Source organism: Scomber japonicus, chromosome 11 (assembly GCF_027409825.1).
Source record: "Scomber japonicus isolate fScoJap1 chromosome 11, fScoJap1.pri, whole genome shotgun sequence".
NCBI lineage: Eukaryota > Metazoa > Chordata > Actinopteri > Scombriformes > Scombridae > Scomber > Scomber japonicus.
Window position 1 is genome coordinate 8,546,381 of NC_070588.1, and position 6,304 is coordinate 8,552,684.

The window sequence follows — 6,304 nt, forward strand, 5'->3', positions numbered from 1 at the left end:
GTGGAAAAGCAACACATTCGTAAGAGGTGCTTGGATTAGCACCAGCTGAGCACTGGCTCCAGCTCGGTGGAAAAGGGGTATATGTCCTGTGGGTATAAGTCTTTTACTTGTTGCATTTTAATAAACCCTGTGTTGTGTTGCCTGTAGATGCATCAATACAAGGGATCATGCTGGTTGTTTTTACCTCTCCGACAGAGTGAGCTGACCATATAATTAAATACAATTGCGCTGTGTAGCAATACTGGATGAGCTCCACAAATCACATTTAAACCCACAATGAAAATATAGTCTACTGCAGCTTTACAGTTCTCTTGCTATATCTTGCTTCATTAAGCCATCCACCCTCACACATTTTTTCCTTACACAATGTGGATTCAACCCCAACCTGGATTCAAAGTCTCGCCACCAATCAAAAAAAAAGAAAATTAATTGAGGGTCATTATTCTTGTGGAGGTTGAGGCCAGAGATGTTTTATTGTCGGACATGCAGCTCATGCAGTGGCACACTTGATGTGTTAGTGCAGCTTTCAGAGGTGATCACATCCAGTCTGGGTCACTATTGTAGCCCTTTGTACCTATGGGGCAGGTATTTATTGAAGGGAGCATATCATGCTTTCTGTTATTTTACATACTGTTATAATTTTGGATGTCTGTGTTAAATGTGGTTAAAGCTCCAAAACTGAGGTGAACATGTGTAAAATTGCTCCCTAAAAGTTAAAAGCCAGAGTTTCAGTCTGCTTAGAAGGCTTCCTTTGCAATCTTACCTCCACTTCCTCTTTCCTTCTTTGTAGCCTTTGTTGCTAAGGTGGGCCCACATGCTGTACACCTGCATATTTTGGGTCAGATTTCAGCTCAAACATGTACGGATGTATTTGAGAGGTTGACATTTTGAGTAAAGAACGAGACAAAGAAGTGAAAAACTCCTTCTGCTGTTTGTTTATGTAGTCTCGATACCCCACAGGTGTGCTCTCAACACACCTGTGGGGTATCATTAGCAGTTTATATAAGCTGAGGCCTGCCACAACATACCATTCAAGTAAACAGGAAAGTGTTCTCAGACATTTGAACACTGCTGTTTATATACATAGTGTGAGTATTTTGTTTGAGTTCTTCTGTTAATTTATGAGTTCTTCACACTCCTGTTTCTGAGGATGCGTGTTACATCCTGTTTAACTAGGGTACAGTTTAGGTTCATTTAATGTTGACATAATCACTCAAAGCTAAAAAAAAATCAGCACTTTAATTCCAAATCCAATGTGCTTGAGTACACAGAGTTAAGAGCAACTATCCAAATATGTATTTCCTCTAGATGTAAGCAGTGTGGGAGGATTTGCATGGCAGTGAGTCCAGTATCAGTACCAGTATTCTGCCGCATCTGAGCTGCTCCATTTCCAGCTGCTAAAAGGAGATATTGGACATAAAAGGAATCTTTATGAAATACATCTCAATTTGCTGGCATAGCGTACTGTATCTTCCATCAGAGGGGCTTTATGTGAGCCCATCATCTTGAGACTGGGAGTGGGAGTGTTATTCCACAGAGGAAAGCAGAGCTGCTGCAAATGAAACAGATACACAAACATTTACTAGGAGACGTTTTATTTACACAATATAAAAAAGTTACTCTATATGCACGTATACGTGGTCTCTGCAAAAGATTTTAGTTTTAACATTTTTAGCCAAAACCACAATTTCACAACTTCTGCAAACTGTTTTAAAGTGTAAACCCACCAGATTTCGGACTATTTTTAGGATGTAACAACCCTTGGATCATCGGCGAAGATGTATGCATCCATGCCATAAATAAAAATGTTTTTTATGCTTTTTTAAAAAACATTCTTGACATTTTGTGTAATTAGAAGTATGAAAAATCTCACTCAGCATTTTCATTATTGTGTATGTTGTGTAAACCTGCCTCTTTCTCTTCCTCTTTATTAAACAAGGACCAAAGAAACTGAAGACACTTTGGGGTGCTTATCAGCTGGTTGTTGTAAGTCTTGCTGTTGTTGTTGTTCTGTTTCAATCTTTACCCCAATATTATCATTTTCAATGTTTTACACATATATCATTAACTTTTATTTCAGCTCAGAAATACATTGAGTTAAAGACCTTATTTACAATGTAGCCGAATAAAATCAATAAATAAAAGAACCAAGGCTTCAAGAAACACAAAAAGAACATACAATTTAAAAATGGTGATAAAGTCTAGATAATAAAAAGGTAAAATTGGTAAAATAATGAAACCCTAAGAGCAAATAAAAACAGTTGGAAATGAAATAGGATGAAATTAAAAGTTTTAAATGTCCTCGTGATCAAAATGAGGTCAGCTTTAGATTGTTCTGCGGGTTATTCCAGGTTGCAGGTGAACAGTAAGAGTGGGGGTTTCATAAATAAATACTTTTTAAAAACCCAGTGTCTATAACATCTTACAGAGAGGGAGGGCCATCCTACTTTAGCACATAGTTCACAATAATGAGCATCTGTTAGGAGTGAATTAGGACTCCCATATTCCCCTGTGTTTGGCTTTGTTTATCCCTCCCTTGTGTGTGGGTCAGTCGCCAGTTTGTCTCTCTATGTTTGTGTGTATACTGGGTGTGCCCTCCTGGTTTTTTGCTCCCACTGTTCAACTGGTGTACCTGCAGCCGATCACCTAATCAACTCAACATCTGACTGCAGCATAAAACCTCCGGCTCATCCATCGAGACTCTGCCAGATCCTTCAGTTTGCTATGAGGTACAAACATTAAGGCCACTTCTAGTTTGTTGTTTCTTTTGCATCAGTTTGTCTGTTGTTAAGATGTCAGAGTCTCTCTCCGTTTACACCCCCCAGTTTTCTGCCACGACCAGCTTCATCCTCGCCACATGTTTCTGATTCAGATCCTCAACTCATAGCCTGCCCAGTTCTGCCCAAAGATCTCATTCCCCAAACTGCTTGTACAACACAGAACCCCTCACCTGCTCCTCCTGCTGCTCTCTGCCCCACTCCGACACTGGACTCTTCTGATATTAAGCCAGGCTGGTATGCAATAGTCCCTTTTCTAAATTCAGTCATTGAGTCTGTGTCCTAAATTTTGGGTCCTAAATTGGGCTAACAAACAGAATACATTTTAATACAAAGTGATAAACAGCACTGAAGGGCTTCGGAATTGCAGATGAATTAATCAGAATTTATTTGTAAAGCATTTTTTATACCTAGTAACGTAACACAAAGTAAAACAAAAAAACAAAAATAAACTAGGACTAAACTGAACTAAAAAAGAAATAATGACTCAATAAAAACAGGAACTGAGGAAACACTATCATAACTCATGAATCTGCAAGGAGGAAACACTAGAGGTAAGATCACAATGTAAAAATTCAGAATATCCTAATAAAATAAAAGATAATGAAATATAATAAATAAATAGTAAAATAAAATCACTATAAATTAACTAAAGTCACTAAATCTAGAAATGTGAGGTGGGTTATTAAAAGGAAAACAAAGAAAATAAGATAATAAAACAACTAAAAGGAAATGTGATAAAGTAAAACCAGACATAAAAGGTGAGTTATGAAGAGGAAAACAATGAGGAAATAAAAATAGAATAAAAAGGATAGTCCAAGTCATAAAAAAGACTGAAACATAAAATAAAAGACAGATGAACAATAAAAATAAAGTTCAACTGAAAGCCAGATTAAAAAGGTAGGTCATAAAATGAAGAGTGCATGTGTAAAATAAAAAAAAAGAAAAGAAAAAGAAAATATACATATAAATGTTAGTTGTACATTGTAATTGCACAGTGCACGTGTGTGTGTCTAACTTAAAATAAGAGGAAGGAAGTTAGCTCAACTTTGCTGGCCAAGTTCAGATGTGTGTTGCACGAGTCATATTTTTTTACATTTTTTGAAACAGGACGTCTTGTTACAAAAGTGGAAGAATTATAGAGCCTGTCCAGGTTGCGACAGTTTGGGGAATTTATATGGAAACTTGGAGTTCTCTGAGGAACAAATAAGTCAGTAATGAGGGTCGTGTCGAGTACTCTAATCATTCATCCATGCAGCACATGTTGGAGATAAATAAAGTTTATAGGCGACAGGGAGGTTATAAAGGAAGCATGCTTGGTGCCAGAGAGGCAGTCAGTACACAGAAAACACACAATGAAGCTTTAAAGATTGTGCAGCACAGAACACCTATAGAAAAAGACACATATAAAGTGTAAATAGACAGTAAATGTGTTGCTGTCTTAGAATATGTAAAACATGTTTGACAAAGAGCTTCATCATTCATTTAAAGGAGAGGTTCAAAGTGTTTCATGTCTGTCTGAAAGCAATAGTAAGGAGCCCAAATTAATATTTAAACTGATGTAACCTCACTGTAATCAGTCCTTCTGTTCATGCTGACTATTAGGGTTAGGGTCCAAAATGTGCTTACATTGTAAGTGATGGGGGACAGAATCCACAGTACTCCCTTTGAAGAAAAGAAATGTTGATGTGAAGTTAATAAAGTTATCTAATTTAGTTATATAAAGTGTGTATCTTCCACAGTTACAACTTGTTTGGCTCCCTCTTTGTGTCCCATGGCAGTATTTTGTTAAGCTGTAGTGGAAGAACAGTATGAAAAATTGAATCTGGCACTAAAAAGACTATTTATTTGGCTAATTTGATCCACTGAAGGCTCATATTAGATTCAAATAAGCTTTTAAAAACATTACAAACAAGGGCTGTAAATTTTGTTCCCCGTCACTTACATTGAAAGCACTTCAGGAGATGAACTCTAAATATTCAGCATGAACAGGAGGAATGATTACAGCAAGAAAAAAGTGTAAATGTTTATTTGGGCTCCTGACTGTAGCGAACCTGTCCTTTTAAAGTAGAAGTTAGAAGTATAAAAAAACATTTGTCCTTCATTGTGGAAAAGGCTGGCCACCACTTATTACTTCCTTTTATGAATACTACCAATATGAATCAGAATGAATCAAGTGTACTGACCAAGTATGTTGACTTCCACAAGGGGTTTCTCCAACTATAGACGTAAAAGGCTCAGTCACAGTGACACAGCAGCTGGATTCCAGTAAACAGATGCTTCAGATTGTCTGCTATGCTCCAAGCATTAAACCGCAGAGGAAAGAGGTTGTCTAGTCATGTCCAGTCATGCCTCCTTCAAATGATAGTCACACTCCGACTTGGAAAAAGTAATTCACACTTATTTTCTCATCTTTTTTCGAGACTTGACAACCCTGACTCCCTCCTGTCTGGCTAAACATCAACTCCATCCTGGCTTCTCTCCACTGGCTTAGAATTGATTTAAGATTGTACTCATCACTTTTAAAGCATGTCTGGGTCTGGCCCCAAGCTACATAATAGAAATGTTAAGCCCATATAAGCCAGTTTGCAGCCTTTGACCCTCAGGTGGGGCCTTTCATGGCTGTATATGTAAATGGGGACCATGCTCTTATCATCAGGACCCCTCGACTGTGGAGCAATCTGCCTGAGGAGATAAGGCATGCAGAGTCAGTGACTTCTTTTAAATCACTTCTTAAAACTTATTTTTATAGATTTCCTTTCATGTGTCATCTTTTTTTTAATTTTGTGTTAGTTTTATGTTTTTTTTATTGTCTCTTTCATTATCTTCATCTTTCATCATCCTTCTGTCTTTTCTCTGCTGTGTTTCTGTGTTCTGCTTTTTTCTTCTTCTTCTTTTAACTTTACCCTCATTTAAATCTTGGTTTTGTTTGGCCTTACTGTTTAGCTTTCTATTGTTTTGTTGCCTTCTGAGTATCCTGCTTTTGCTTAATCTGTCAAAGCACATGTCAAAGGTGCTAGATAAATAAAGTTATTATGATTATTTTCTTATGTCCTCTCAGTTCAGTGCTCTCTGTCATTATATTATCGCTCTGTGGTTTTAAACACAAACAGATGTGATGGAGAAGATGCTGGATAAATGTCAATGTACAACAAATACAGGAAGTATACTGTAGACTTATATAAAAATGATACTTGTGTTTGATCTAGTGCAGACTTGGTCCATTTGAATCATTATATGTTGCCTCGACAATCTTTTTTATAATTCATATAATAACTGTACTTGGAGGAAGTTTAGGACAGAATGTTTTTCCCACGTGTACATGCACATTTAACTAAAAAGTTGAATTTAAAATAGCATTTTAGTGGCAAGTTACAATGTTTTTTTTCTACAGCTGTAAAGCAGAAATATAGCAAATTATACAGCAGGTTATATGTGGTTTTTCTATTTGTTTCTCATCTCTGCTGTATCTGTTTACTGATGTTAATCCTCTGTGGGCTTTATAGTCAAACTATACTCACATCAAA